Here is a 15,827-nt window from a genome sequence, read left to right on the forward strand (position 1 = left end):
CGAGGTAAGATTAGGCAAGAGGGATAATAAGAAAACGCGACGAGATGTGAGAAAGGATATAACTAGAAAAGGTAAAAGGAAGAAGATGAGAAAGCAGAAATACATCGACGTAGAAGATAAACGAAGAAGATGGATAGATATTAAGAAGTGAAGATAGGGGTAGCAATAGGACAGAGGGAAAGGGAACATACGTTTTTCAGAAAACACCGCCCTCCGGATTTCTTCTCTCTTTTCTCTCCCCGGTGGTCTCTTCCTTTTTCCCACCGTCCGTTTTTCTCAATTCTGGCAGCTCTGCGAAGGGGTGAGTTTTGTCGGACAGGGGAGGGTAAAGTCCGCGCATGTGCCACGTCGATGTGGTGGTGCTCGCCTCGAGGAGGTAACACACCGAGTCGAATGTAGGGACAACGAGCAAGAGCGGGAAAGAGTGCGAACAAATTCAGGTCGGGGTAGCGGTGCGAGTAAGATAGAAACGGGAGGAAAGGGACGGTGATACGTGTGAGAGTACCTTGAAGAGCGGCGTCGGTAGTATGGAATGGTGGGAGGAGGGAGGAGGATGGGAACGAGAAGGGTTGGAGGGAGGAGGGAGGCAACCGTTCACGTCTTTTCGACGTCGACGCAACCCTGTTGGCGCAGAATAGCTGCTCAGTGCTCGTCGAACGGCGCTTTGTTGCGACGGGACCATGCCGCCGCGCCCTGCACCACCGATCAACCGATCTCAGGTACGCGAGATTCATTATCATATCCGTGGTACATTCGTTACGAATTGATTCTTACTCGCATTCACCAATCGTCACTCGTTGGTCCCGGCGTTCTCGCTCTTCCTTCAGCTACAAACTGTTCGCGTTCATTACGCTTCGTCCACTTGTGTGCTCCTCGAGCGAAACGTGTCCGCCTATCGGTTAAGATACATAGATCGCGGTCCCACAGGAGCGAGATGAATCTGTACCTTCGTGGATACCGGAATCCAAACTGGAAGCGATATCGGGATCGCTTGTTAATAATTTGTGCGGTTTCGTGTGCTCGTTTTCGAATCGAAAGCGCTCATCGGTCATCGTGCCTACAAGATATTTTCTTGTTTCCATTTCTTCGTCTTCGATACTTTGTTGCGCTTTTTGTTGTGATATTGTTCTTCTGTGTGCCCATTCGGAACGAAAACACTGTTTGATCATTGTGGTCGTAAGTGTAAAAGACATGCTTTTTCGTTTTTTCGTCTTCGTTCCGTTATGCCCGCTGTTATGATTTTAATATGTGGTTTTTGGTGCGGCTTCAGAAAGAAGTTTCTTGGTGAAACTTGTTGTTGCTTGGTATCGTTTGTGCTAGAATAGACGAACTCATACGTCGATCGCACTGTACCTCGATGAAGGCGGAACACTTCTTTGGCGAAGTTCGAAACTTAAACCACCGCTCCGTACGTACGTATAGTATTCCGTGGAACTACTTGTCAAACCAACAAATCATCGATCGGCTATCGATTGATTATAAAAAAGAAAAGAATAGGAAGAACGACGGATCTCATTCGAGGGTGGAAATTATTATCGTAGAAGCCCAGATGCGTTTGCAGTCGGTGTCCTCCTTTTTCCAAGAGAAGTGGCCACGGTTCTTTTGTACCATTCTTCCTCGACTTTCGACCTATCGTAATGCAATTCCGTCACCTCTCTCTGGAGCATATCTCGAAGCGTTTCGATAATCACCGCTGGCTCAGAACATGAACTTTAATCCTTGCAAGCAATGATGTTCGATCCAACTTCGAATCACGCGTTTACATTTCATTTGCATGAGTTGTAAACGAAATTTTAGCAATACCTATTAGTTCTCTCAATCGCGTGAGCTAGTTGTCTTACTGAGTTCCCGCGGAATAACATAAATTTCTTTTCTTACATCGACGAGCTTGTTTTTCACGCACCTGATAGCAAATGCATACACTTAATTGCGATGTACGAATTGAGGGGGGATGGAGGGGAGGGGAATTAGTTTAATTCATCATGGAGAATCAGCATGGAGAACAGTAGACGGACAGGAAAGAAGAGAGGATTGAAATTTCGTTGGTTCACGTATGCTACGTTTCTGCCGTAAGTGTTAATTGTTTCTGGAGGACTTTCACGATGTCACCGAACATCGTGAGAGTGCAAGAAATATACTTCTCGGTCGAGGGTATGAAGTAGGTCCTTAGGCAGTTTGCGGTCTCTGCTTACCTCGTCTCGTTAGGGGCGTTTTGTGTACGTAGATACATACGCGGGGAAGAGGTACATACACACGAAATGATTAAAACCTACGTTTTGTATTCGTTCGCTTTCACCGGCTGCGCGTCGAGGATCAAAGAAGCGCGACATGATTGTACAGCGGATTTCCAGCGGATTCAGAAGGGGGATGATGCTTTTGATAGAGGTGTCGCTTGCTCGAACAGATGCGGGTTACCTCGTTTCCTTATCAATGGGGACCGATTTTCCTCGCGGTTTAAAGATCTCGGAACGGTACGGCCACGCGCGTTTTAAAAGGAATCGCGTTAATTAACGAACCACCTAACAGCGCGAGAGGTTTTCTCAACCAAAACAGTTGATTCTTAAAAACACATACGTGAACGCATACGAGCATAACTATTTTGAAAATGGATAGAAATTTTTATTTCTTCATTCCTCCCTCTTCGCAAAGGTTTGCGTTTGCATTTGCGTTCGACGCCTTTCGTTCGTACGCTGAGAAGTTAAATTAATAAAAAACGAACGAAACAGAACTCGTTGAAAAGTTGAAGTATTTCACCGATCAGTTACAGGTATTGGTTTTCTTCGATTGAATCGCGGTCTTCTGATTCCCTCGTTCGATTGGCTACGTAACTTTACCTAAACTTGTTCTCTACTCTACAATTATAAATGTCTTGAGGAAGAAAATAGCATTTTAAACGAACTTTTGCGTAGTTGATGATTAAATCACGAAACTGTGGTATCCTCATGATTTCATGAAGTGTTGAGAAAATCGTGGAGATCTCGTAGCACGATTTAATTCTGCGAGACTCTGATACGTAACGTACATAATACACTCCTTATACATATATACTCCTCCGAGAAGTCGGTCCATATTCACGTCGTATCGATGCGATAAAATACTGTTCCGATGTAAACGGACCTGCTAGCGGAAAAATAGAAAATAGAGGGAGGAAAGGGGGTGAGATAGTGCTGAAGTAACGCAGTACAATAGAAAAATAAATGCTACGCTACCACCGGCTGCTACCTGTCCTGGGAACGAGTAATGTAACGTCAGAACGAAATATAAAAGGGCGTCATAAAAGGAAAATGACGCAAAGGAGCGAGCAGTGGAAAAGGTGCGCGAGACGTGGATCCTCCCGGTTTGATACGTTCCCGAGTCTGAGTTCTTGTCTCCTCTTTATGGAACTTCAGGCGAACATTCCCAGTCGTAAACTCGGTCTACGAATTATACGTACATACATACCTATACCATTTAAGCGTCAAACCATCAAATTCCATTGTCGGGCGGTCATTATACTGGGTAGTCGCGATCCTTTCATGGCGACAAATGGGCTACAGGGGTGAAATGAAAAACAAACACGTCGCGTCGGGGAGAGAATAAAAAAGAGGAATAAGCACGACATACATATAGAAGAAAAACCGTAGGGGTGAGATGAGACAGTGGGAGGTGGACAAGGAGGAAAAAAGAAAAAACCAACATCTTGTCGTGTTCCTTTTTCGCTTCGTTACGCTTTGCCAGTGATATATACACGCGCGCTTGGGTATCTCGGACGCGACACGGTAAGCATGTACGTACATACGTATAGTGCAGATAACTGTGTATATGATTGTTACGAACTGGAATATTTTTCGCTGACAGGAAATAACGCTCGTCTTGTCTCGTTAGGGTTGCAGTTATTCTTGTGTATCATTCTTGTTCGCGGCTTTTATATGCATCGCGAACGGATTAGTGATACAAAAAGGACGAGATTCATAATTTTAGGTCGGTTACGAGCGAGTGAGTCAGAAACTTGCATTCGCTGCCCTCGTGATCAAACAAACTTCGTCACTTTCGAATCGCATTCGTCGCTTCGTTAGCGATGCGAGGACCGGAGGAGGGATGTATAGTTTTCAACCGATACGAAACTTTTCCTCCGATATTTCGCGCCCCTATTCGTTCTCCGTATTTCGCGATCGCACGAGTCTTATCGAAAGTAGCTACCTATGTGTACATACAATGTGTATCTACCATTGTCCGCGACGGATGTTCAAACGCACGATTTCATTCTCGTTTGTTTGGTTTCTAATAGATATGGTTCAAAGTAAAATTTAAATCCGATAGAAATTTCATCAAAAGTAACTTTACACGTGAATATTGTTATGATGACGTAATAAACAAATGTACTTTCAAAAAAATTGAATTTAAAGTATGTTTCATGGAGATTACATACTTCTTCAGTTGCTTTTCGAAAATATAGCGATGCGAGAATAATTTTTATATAAACATTAGATCGTAAGCATATAAACCGGTTACGTTGATTGCATCACCCGCGTTAAATGGGTTCATGGTGTTCGCAATCAGTGCATCACCTTTAAATCACTGTTCAACCCTCGGGAATCCTTGGAGTTGTTTAATAAACATTTTCCCTAGACACGATTCCAAACGAACGACGCGATTCTATTTCGCAGAAAGTAATTGTGAAATTTTCAATACGTGCACGTTCGGCACGAATTCGTGGGGCGTTTCGAAGCGCGTTGTCAGTCCTTGATAAATATTCGCTCTGTTTTCACGAGCCTCACCCTTTCCCACGACCGACGAAGAGGAGGTTTTGCACAAGTGTTCCGAGGTGTTAGTGAATTTTCGTCGCACACAGAGAAAGGAGAGGCCGGGGAGGACGGCATAGGTTATTGATTATCGTGAATAGCTTTATAAATAACCGATCGTGTAGGAGCAGTCGCCGGACGACGCGTAAATATCGCTCTTGCCGCGCCGATTCTTTAAAAATGGCCCCGTGTTGTCACCATGGAAAACCGCTTTAGAGGGAACGAGAGGAAAAAAGAGGCCGAAAGAGAGACCGTGAGATGAAGTCTCATCTTGCCCGATCGATATTATGTACTAGTAATTCGCCGTGAATTCTCATTTTCGTTTCTGTTATCTGCGGACAGTTATGCGGAGATGGGACACGTCACACGGTTGAGAGGCAAAATTGAAAACTCTGCTTCGCACTGTTTCAATTCGGCCGTATGCCATGACGCGATGCGACGTTGCATACACGAGCAGAAAAAAAGTTTGCTACAGAAATCGTTTTCTTCAACCTCTTCTTTTACGCATTTAAAAGTCATTATAAATCTTTGAATGTCTCATGAGCATTGAACTATATAAACAACTGGCGTGTGAATAAAGGTGGTGGGCGCCGACAGAGAAGAAATTGTATGAGAAGTGTTTTCTCTGTCTAGGTATATGATGCGTGCATGTGATGTTCTGAAGTTGAACAGCGTAAACCAGAAACAATAAAGATAACTTTTATCTATCAGAACATAATTGTGTATCGATAATATTTTTAGGTGGTTGATAATTTTATAAATTCAATTGATTTAACCATAAGCACATGTAGTACACGATAATAAAAACAGAAAGAGATAGTAGGAACAAGAAAGTCTCGTCTCTTGGCGTATCGTCGCCATTCTTCTTTATCACGGCTTTTGATAGCTGTTCATACTTCATTTATTTATACATATAGCTCATCATTCCTAATGTCAAATAAAATCCCATCCTTTGATATAATCAAAAAGATCATGCTCCGTCTAGTATAAATTTATCTTCTGCATAGCGATAATACATATGTATATACGTATATGAAAAGCAGAAAGAGTGCAAACTATAGGCAAATTGTCATAATTACCATCATTCTTACTAATTTTTATTCTTGCCATTTGAGTATTTATTTTAAGTTTGAAAATTTAAACGGGTGAAGCTTAGACAGGCGGGGATATAAAAATTTTCTACAGGTGACCATTTATATGCTCCCTATGCTCCTGCAAAGGCGTGTTTTCTCTGCTTGCATAAATGGTGTTGAGAGATTTAGTTATTAAATGAAAAGCTCCCGTTTCTCGCTCCACGGCTAAAGAGAACGAGAGAAAAAGAAGCAAAGCGCGTCGGTATAAACTCAAATTTAATCGCGAGTGAATATAAATTTTTTATCAATTAATGTGAAGGCTCTCTTTAAAAGTTGCCTCGGTTATCCGCCCTTATTTACGTAATAACTCGCGCTCTGTTAAATGTTCCCGGGGAACGTAAAGACGTAAATAGTGTCGGTGTTTTGCATCAGTTAAAATAGCTTTTACTAAGGTAAGTGGCAACTCGAGTGTCTCATCGGCCACGCTGTTAGACGTCGTCGATTGTACTTGAGCGCAAACCACTTCTGTACCATTGATTTTCATTCAATTCCCTCCCCCTCGTTATTCTCCGCCTCCTAATACTCGCCTGGGATAACTGCGCGTTTGCAAATAGTGCAAAATAAACATATGTGTACGGGCAACGTGAAATCGTTACGTATTCCAGTAAGAAACGCTCCCATACTCTTTCCGTGTACCAAGTTATCGAAGCTCAAGAGAATCGAAATTAATCTTTTTTTCGTCATTACGGCGGGAGCTGGTTGTAAATATTTACCCCGTGAATGAAACGCCTCTTCATTCATTCGTACTATCGTCCTACTCGCGTCTTCTTTACCTTTCTTCTCCCGGTTTTACCGGAACATTTATCTCAGAGCGTTGTGCTGAACCAATTTTCTGTTTAACTCGCTTTCGAAACCGCTTTATTATTTGGCTTGTCAAGAAGTTGATTTAACCAAAGAGGAGATGAAATAACCATGAAGGAATAACCAGGGAGATTAACAAGGAAGTTATTATGTCGGTTCTAGAGTACAATTGTGCTTTCAAATTGCATCTGCTCACTGTTATATAATGGCAATAATTGCACTCATTGTCAGGCTTGTAAGTAATTGTTTCCCTTTTAATCGTACGAACTTGTACAAAAAAAAATTGTATCATAATACCATTCTTTTGTAGATTTTATGCTCTTTGATAGATAAATAATATTCGTGGAGGAAAGGGACTAGGATTAATAACACTCTTATACAGCGTCCGATAGCAACCTATCGATTCTTAAGTAATAGCTCCTCGCAATCTTCGTCCTTGTAGAGGTCAGAGATAAAAGAAATGTCACTGATTTACCAAACTTTCGACGTATCGATGAAGTCCTGACATTTTGTCTGATCACAAATGAAAAAGACCGTGTCCTACAATTTCCGACTTCCAGGCACGATGAGGGAGATTTGCATCTCGAATCTCTTTTTCCAAACTACATCGTCCTGCCACGTCGGTTCCGATATCGCATCTGTCTTTATAAAGAACAGATTAATAGCCTCCGTCTCTATGAGAGTCACGTATATTTTTTCCGATCAGTCGCGGTACCGGATATGCAAATGGCGGTCGAGGTAACGTTCTCTTTCTCTCTCTCTGTCTCCCTCCTAAATTCAACAAGCGGTCGCATAAATTTCGCGTAATGGCAGATAATTATCAAGGTAATAGTGAGCTCACGCCTACTAACTCTGTACTCTTTGGACAAGCTGTAAAAGTGAAATGCGTGATTATATGGTCAAGGGAAGAGAATTGTACGTTTTCCCAAAACGAAAGAGCGTGACGTGACGCTTTAATCTTTTGCAGCGACGATTTGCCATTCATCTTTTCGTGGAAATTCATTTCCTTGATAAAGAAAAGGAAAAGAGAAGGAAGGGTCTAGCTCGACGCGACGTGGCGAGTTTCTCCCTTTATTCTGCTTTTTATGAATTAAACGTGCGTCTGACGAATTTTTTAATCCTTTAATATGGCTTAATACAAGAGGCTTTCTCGGATGAACTGTTGACGGTTACCGCAACTTCCGCATCTTAAATTGTGTTGCGCGCAACGTAATTACGAACAGCTGAAATTATATTCTTTGCACAGTAGCGTTTCTTCGCAAGTGTAAACAATTTCACGGTAAAAGAAACAAGCGGACATTTATTCTTTTCATTTATTAAGCGAATCTTGAAGCTTTTAAGATAGAATTATACGGTTTCAGATTTTTAATTCCGTGACTAACGGGATTCGACATTGATAAATCGTTAGCACGATGTTGATCAAACGTTGTCCTCTTCTTTTATCTTTATTATCTTATTGTTCACTTTTTCCTGTGAGAAAACCGTAAACACGACGCGATTGCGAGATTTTCCGGTTCGTGTTCACAACGATAATCCAACAGCTTTTAAGTTTCAATCGGGCATGATGAAAACGTATGTGAAATGACTAATTAGAGTGCAAAGAACTGCGGTTTGAACTGCGCAATGAAACCGTCCAGTCACGCTCGACATGTGGTTTCTTTTAATCAAAACGTGTGCTGCGTGTGACCCTCTCGATAACTTCGATTGTTCCTCTCTTTTCTCCTGTTTTTTTCTTTTTTCATTATCCAAACTAATTTTCTCGCTACTTCTTTCATTGATCCTTTCACTGGTACACACGTTTCAGATCACACACTCGTGTGAATCAGGACAATTAAGTTTTTACTTCCGAGGAAATTTTCGTATTATTAAGTGCAACCGTTTTATACTGATAAATAGAAGTATATACATCCTACTTTGCACAAGACTTTGATCAATCCCAGTTTAAAGTGATGTGCACAGGGAATCTTGCGTAAGTAAAATTTATGCAATCCAGAGTTACGAGCATATGTTTCATAGTTTTATTGCAACATACGTTATCCCTGAGTCGCTCGATTGGCTGAGAAAGCGAATAGTCGTCTATTGTGATCATACGGTGCGTGAAAAATCTTATGCGTTGCGACGGATGTGTCATTGTACCCGCAGGTCTTCTTTTTCTTATTTCTTTCCTTTGATCTCATCTCGCAGACGCGGTTTTTCAGCCCACTTCCTCCCTATCATTCAATCGTTTCGGCACTATAGATGTTTAAAGAATACGTGCATAATCATTCTTTGCAAGATCGAAATAATTATGTGAAATAATATAATTTTTTTCTATGAAAGAGTCAATAGTTTCATGACATGTATGAAATAAATGCATATTATGTTAGCGAAAAGTAGATTAAATTTTAAAAGCAAGGGAAGACATATACCGTATGTACGCCAACTGTTTTCAATCTCATCGAATATGGGTACTTGGGAAGTGTATCGCAGCGATCGATTTCTTCCATTATCGTATCCACCGGCAAAGTATACTTTGGACATATCTGAGGGATTCAATATCTCGATACAGAATTGAATATCGCAATTCATTTCCAACCGATTATGCACTTACCTACGGAAATGTAACATGATTGGTATCCGGGCATCCCGAGCGGCTCCCCCTCCCCCAGCCTCTCCTCTACAAGTTTAAATTCGCGATTAAGAACGGCTTTTGCGTCAATAATGGGAGGATTGAGCATGACATTTCCCACGGTTTTCCTTCTCGCTCTCGTTTATGTGAGAAAGATGATAGCGACAAATCGAGTGTGTCTCCGCAACATTTTTGGTCCTCACAACCTTCCTTCCAACATCGATTTTTCCACCGCTTCTCCCATCTTTACGCGATATTCATGCGGCCAATTTTCCGTCGCATTATCATAACCCGTGCGTAAATAGCGTGGGCTCGTTCCAGTATAGGTGCAAGCTGTATCCTCAAAACGCAAATGATGGCTTTGATGCGAAAACCCAAACCAACAAAAAATTACGTACATATTGATACCTGTTCTTAACTACCTACCTTTTATAATCCTTTAGCTGCAAATATTTGTCAGTAAAATAATCTCTTATTTACGATTTGTTAATTCTATGACTAATTGTTTGTGACAAAGGATTCTCGAATAAAATATGAACAAAGATTCGAAAGTTTAAATAGAACGGTAATATCGTGGAGTATACATGCATTGAAATACCTGTGCGTACTTCGCACTATATGTACATGCATATGTAGTCAAGCTACGCGTAAATAAAAGTTGATCTTAGCAGCACGGTTCGCTACGCTTATCTGCTAGCGGGCAGACGTAGTTTACCTTACGTACGTTAAGGAAACATTAATTTACCGGCGAAAGTTTGCTCAGTATCACGGCTGTTCCGCATTGTATCGCTTGGCTGTCCGCCACAGTTAACTCGTCGCCTACATCGCGGTTGATCCGCTTCACACAGCGCGAGCTTCCTGGAGTCGCGACGTACTTGTGGGTTCGTTAGTTTCTTAGCAGATTCGTTCGTGAGATTAATAATCGCGAGCTGGAATTTCGGGACAGAATCCTCGATAACGTTATTCTATCCCGTTAACTTAAATATCGAAGTTAGTCGATGCATACCTACGATAACTCGTGGCTTTAATCCGATTAGCCCATGGAACGTATGCCCCCATTGTACAACCTTTGAATGCTGTTATAATAATTTCGTTAAACTCGGTTAAAATTGTTTCGAATAATTTCGTGTAAATTATCGGGCGAGTTATGAAGTTCGATTTTGAGTCAAATAGACCTAAACAGTGTCACGTGGGTTAACTTGTGCACCGGACTCTACGTTTATACGCCTATGTCAATTTCACGTATAAATTGACCCATTAGTCGTGGAGTTTCGCGGTTCCCAAAACACGTAGCAAGTTACCCCTGAAATAGTCCCCAACTAGCTGATCTTCTCTCTCGTGTTTGTCTCTAAAACTGATGCAACACCGGACTTATGTCAACTGCAATCTGAATCACTGATCGCTGTGTACATATACATGTATAGATGTCACATATGAGTGAATCTCCAGCTCCTGTTTTTAATTATAATTAAGCACTTTCATCCCTATAGCAGAACAATAGATAAAATACTTATGTGTGTATTATGTAATACGCCTCTTTATTGTCATTACACTACCGATTGACGTAGCAAATACGAACTTTCACAAAAGTTTCGTTTAAATACCCAAAACAGAATTCAGAGTTATAAATGAAGGTATTTGTATGTATAGTTCGTTTCAGAAATGAGGACATTCTTATTCAGAAATGAGGAAAGGATCGACTTTGAAACTCATTCGATGTACCAAAATGTCTGTATTCTCATTCTTTTTGAAGCTCCTCGAAAATGGCACGGACGCGGCGTGACGACAAGCTTCTCCTCTTCTCTTTCCATTACACCTCGCGGGTCAAAGTTAAATCGCGTCTAACCCTGCCAACGATGGTTGTTTGTAAATCGACTCTTTGAACTTAAGCCCAGAGTCCGAAGACATCGCCGTTGGCTGCTCGCCGTGTTGTCGACCATAGCCAAAGGGCTTTTATGTAATTAGAGAACGTTGAAAATAGGAATACGCGGCACGAATCCTTTTGAGATTCTCACTTTTAGTTGGGGCATCGTTTATAGAATCGTCAAATGTTTCGACATTTAAGCGTCTCTTATTTGTTTTCGGTTTCCCAGTTATTTTAATAATTTCAGTTAGTCAATATGATTCAATACCATTACTTTAATTAATTAATAATTTGTGGTTATTGTTCCTATTATTGTTCCAATTATATAAATAAAGGTTCCAATTATTGGTTTTGGACGAAATCAACTATATACATATGTACTGTATAGGCAAAACATTCATTTTAAAATTCATAAATTAAAAAAATTTTCCTACTTCAAACAGTTAATTAACTTTTTAAATAATATTGAAAATCAAAACAAAAAATCAAGAAGCGTGCGTCCTAATTAAATTCCTGATAAACTGGGCATAGACTTATACATACTGCACCTGGCATATTACATAATTCATTAACCACGATATAAAAGGAAATATTTCTATAATTGAATCTGTACGTATCACAAACTACTGCAGTCACTCTCTTCATTTCTATCACTTCGTACACAAATTCTGCAATATTGTTACCATTTTTTTTCATGCGAACATAATTTTCCCTCGCAATGGGCTTACGGACTCGCGGCCGTACCTCGCCATTATGAAATACTTTCCGGCGCAAAATTATGGAATACGAAATAGCTCGCGTGCGCGTGAGATTACAAGGATACTTTGGTAAATTAATGGCACGGAAATTAATTATTCCGCTCGTCTCGGTGAAACGGTGATAAACGCCAAGTTCCGTCGAGTAGGCGGCCTCGCGCCGCGCCATGTCGCGTTTAAACGCGAATTCCCAAAACGCGTACAGTCCTTCTTTTTGCTTTATCCTATCCACCATCCAATTCTCCTTTATCGACTGAGGAAGCACACCTTTTGTTGCAAATTAAATTGAATTTGCGCGTAATGATGTTTAAAGTACAAGGGGTTGGGAAGTTACTCTGCAACATTATTGCCTGAGTTTAATTTGCGGTATAGAAACTTGTTCACCACTAAGTTAGAGTTCCCTGAATTTCTTTTGTATCAAAGGTGTATTAGATCAAGGCTACATCACAGCAATAAGAAAGAATCGTCCCGAGTAGTTTATTTGAACATTTCTTTTAATTTCGCTCTTCCTTCATCTCAATTAATCAAGAAGTTTGATTAATTTTCTGACATTGTGTATCCTCGTTTTCACAAGATGCGTTGCTCATTCGCCAAAGTGCGTCCCGTTTTATTGTCACATAAGAGAGAAAATAGAAGAAGTCGGCTCTATTGCTGCGGCTATAAAGGTAAAGAGGAAGAGCTTTAGCGACGATTCAAGTTGCCCAGCGCGTTTTCCATACAAGTGATAACACTGGAAACACGTGTGTAACTACACAACTTGTGTCGAAACGAGAATCTTCTCGCAGTTTGCTCCCGATTGTATCCGTTTTCCGAACCAGCTAACCTCGCAATTTTCCAACCTTTTGCTCGAGTTCAACTATCATGTGAATTAGTAACGAAATATTTATGAAAGGACTTGAGAGAGAGAATAATTTTTACAAACATACTCATATGATGTTTGCTTTTCTAATTCATTTTACCATTTGGTAATTCTGTGTATCGAGTAATTCAAGAAGAATCACCTCGACTGTGATTTCAACTTGTCCAGTTACAATAATTATTTGCCGAAACTTGTTTTTGCATGTTGTTTCTGATAGTAGTTCTTATCCACTCGTTCCATTCGTCAACCCGTGGAAAGATTGGTCACGTATGTCCAAAGAAGTACGTAGTGGGATTTGCTTTCAGAGGTATTGGCTGTGTTCATTCGCTTAACCATTTTTCAGAGGGACACCGTGCTCCACCACTTGGGCCGGATGTTGAATGACGGTGTAATATATTTCTCACATTGAAACGCGATGCTGGGGTTCTTATTCACGCGTTTTGTACCGGCGCATCGAATACAATTCCTTACGCTAGATGCACCTCCCGCCGTTAAGTGGGATTAAATATCTGATTTGCGTATAGCGTGATACATACTCTTATATATGATATATACTCTTGAATATACATACAATAGTTATACCTGTATTATATAATAGAAAATTCTAACTTGAACGCGACGTTCCGGTTGATTCGATTTCGGAACACGAGCTTTCTACAAACCCTTTCTCTGTCTGTCGTTTGTGCACGATGACAGATTTTATTCTATGCGAGAGATTGATCTGAGTGCATTCGTCATTCTCTTTGAGTGTCTGTTTCCTTCCGCCTCGCTCAGTCGCGAGGAACCCGGTATCGAAAAGTTTCAGAATTCTATTCATAAATCGCTGCCGGATGACGGATTCCAATCTGATTTTTTATCGTTTTTGCTATATTCAAAGCTGCTTAAACTTCTGCTACGTTGTCCCTTCCATTTGTATGGCTAGATTTCTTATCGATCGCGTCATCATTGTTCTGTGAGATGTTTTATGCATCTGCTTGCATCTTTTATGCATTGTTGATAATATATCATGAGCTTGGAAAACGCGATGGTAATTCTATCCGCAAAAGGACCTACAAGGCCAAGTAAAAGTTGATCAAATATGTATCATTGATAATTTATGATTCAATCGTTCTGGAAATTTTCAAACGGAACTTTGGAAACATGCAGGCCAACAACAATTGCAAATACATTTTTAGGACAATCGAATGCTGGTTTCATCTGGATCTGTTATCAGATCTCTCGTATCAGTGACATGACGTAGCATACGATAAGTAGAGACCGATAATGCTACGAACATTCATAGCGCTATTAGATGTCACGATATCAATACAGAACTTGGTTTCTTGTATTGTGGCATGCGGCTGTTTTACACTAAATCACTCAGGCCTTAAGGCCAGAATTTCTTTATCGTTCATGTTCTACATTCTACTGTTATGACATCAAATTCAGATAGCCATAGGAGGGTAGTACACATCCATATGAAATATCACGAAGTTTAATACCACTTGAACCAATATTAAAAACGACTAATAAAATACAAATATTAGTCACATGTACGTATCGGACGTTGTTATGTTAAATGAATCAAGTATCGTTAGCTGTCTTTCAAGAGCCATGTCATTGTCCATCGACGCGACGTTGAACCCTGGAATCGAGTAATTACGCCCAATTATATGCAGCCAGGTTAACAAGACATGTATCGGACATTAAGTAGTCAAGCTGCGCAGCGTGAGGGATTTGTCAGACGCAAGTAGTAATGGATCGTCAATGTCAGCCTCGACAGTTATTACATGTATACTTAGCTCGAGAGTTTCGACTCGGTGTATGTCACTATAAAAACGATAGTTTTATTAACCAAGTATGTATGTCGAAGCGCGCCTAAAATTTTATATTAACACGATGGAATTTCCATGAGAGAAGACGGAAGGCTAGATGAATGTAATCACAAGCTTGCAATCCTGGTAATTTAAATTTCACCGGGACAGGATGAAATAAGTTCAATTTGGTTAGCGGTGCTCTTTGATGTTGCTCGCGTTCCTCGAGCACTCACGATTTGTTTTTTATTTACCAAGTCGCAAAATTTCATAGAGAATATTTATTCTCGTATACTATACAGAAGCTATGTTTCTTTAAATGTGTTTGACTTATCGATATATGTAGCTTTACGTATCAACGATTTGGTCTCGTCTCGAAAACATACGGTGGCAATAAATCGTAATCGAAAGGTGCGTTCAACAGCGGAATTAAATTTCTGTTTGCTTCCTCGTGGAGAATATTGCGCTTTGCATTATCGAGACATATTTCCTGTTGCCTTTCGTGAAGTAATTTCTCATTCTCCCCGGTGGCTCGTAAATGCCGAACCCGGTTTCGTAACGGCGGTAATGATGCTTCTTTTGTGGAGGCTGCCACACACTTCGTTGCCTCATTCCATGAATATAAACTATGCGAGAAGATATATGTTTATACGGCGAAACGATGAAGATGGAGTTACTCGGAAACACGCACAGCGGCAGCAAAAATTATGGCCAGGCGCCTGGCTTTTTCACTGATAAGCTCTGTAATCGAGTTACACATTTCTATATTGCTAGATTTCAATCCTCATAAATATCTCATTTGCGGGAAAATAAGTCTTAAAGCAACATTTTATTAGGGAAATGATCTTGTTAACCCTTTTCTTATCAGACACGCGTTCGAGAGTAGGCTTTCTCTGTATCGGACGCTTCGCTGCACGTTTCCATTTTACAGATAGAATTATATGCATCTGCACTTCGTTATGCTGATGCTGAATATAATCGGCTCTGGTGTCCATAGTTCGTTATGTGAATGCCAACTATAATAATCAGACCGCTGGTATTGAGAGGATTAATCAAAGTTTCGATCACATCCATGTAACGATAATTTTGAATATTGTCGGTATGATATAACATATAACGTTCTATGAAATCAATTATTTGACGAGTACTGGAAAATATACGAAGATGGTCGATAGTACGGCTTGTTTTCTTTCCATTGCATGCTCGATCGAACGAAAAATTACGCCGGTAGAC

At 40.6% G+C, this 15,827-nt stretch overlaps 1 protein-coding gene across 3 annotated transcripts in view; it reads left to right on the forward strand.

The window, feature by feature from the left end:
- Nucleotides 1-597: 597 nt before the first annotated feature.
- Oct-TyrR (Octopamine-Tyramine receptor) overlaps nt 598-15,827 on the forward strand; it is a 52,355-nt gene continuing 37,125 nt past the window's right edge. The window contains exon 1 of one of the 3 annotated variants that reach the window (XM_018025536.2): nt 598-719. The gene's annotated coding sequence lies outside the window, so the exon portion shown is untranslated. Of the gene's footprint in view, nt 720-1,348; nt 1,413-15,827 lie in introns of those variants that run through there. The other 2 variants (XM_018025535.2, XM_026814005.1) reach the window with 2 other exon arrangements.

Source organism: Ceratina calcarata, unplaced genomic scaffold, assembly GCF_001652005.2.
Source record: "Ceratina calcarata isolate Rehan_Ccalc_2016 unplaced genomic scaffold, ASM165200v1 scaffold358.2, whole genome shotgun sequence".
In the NCBI taxonomy this organism is placed as follows: domain Eukaryota; kingdom Metazoa; phylum Arthropoda; class Insecta; order Hymenoptera; family Apidae; genus Ceratina; species Ceratina calcarata.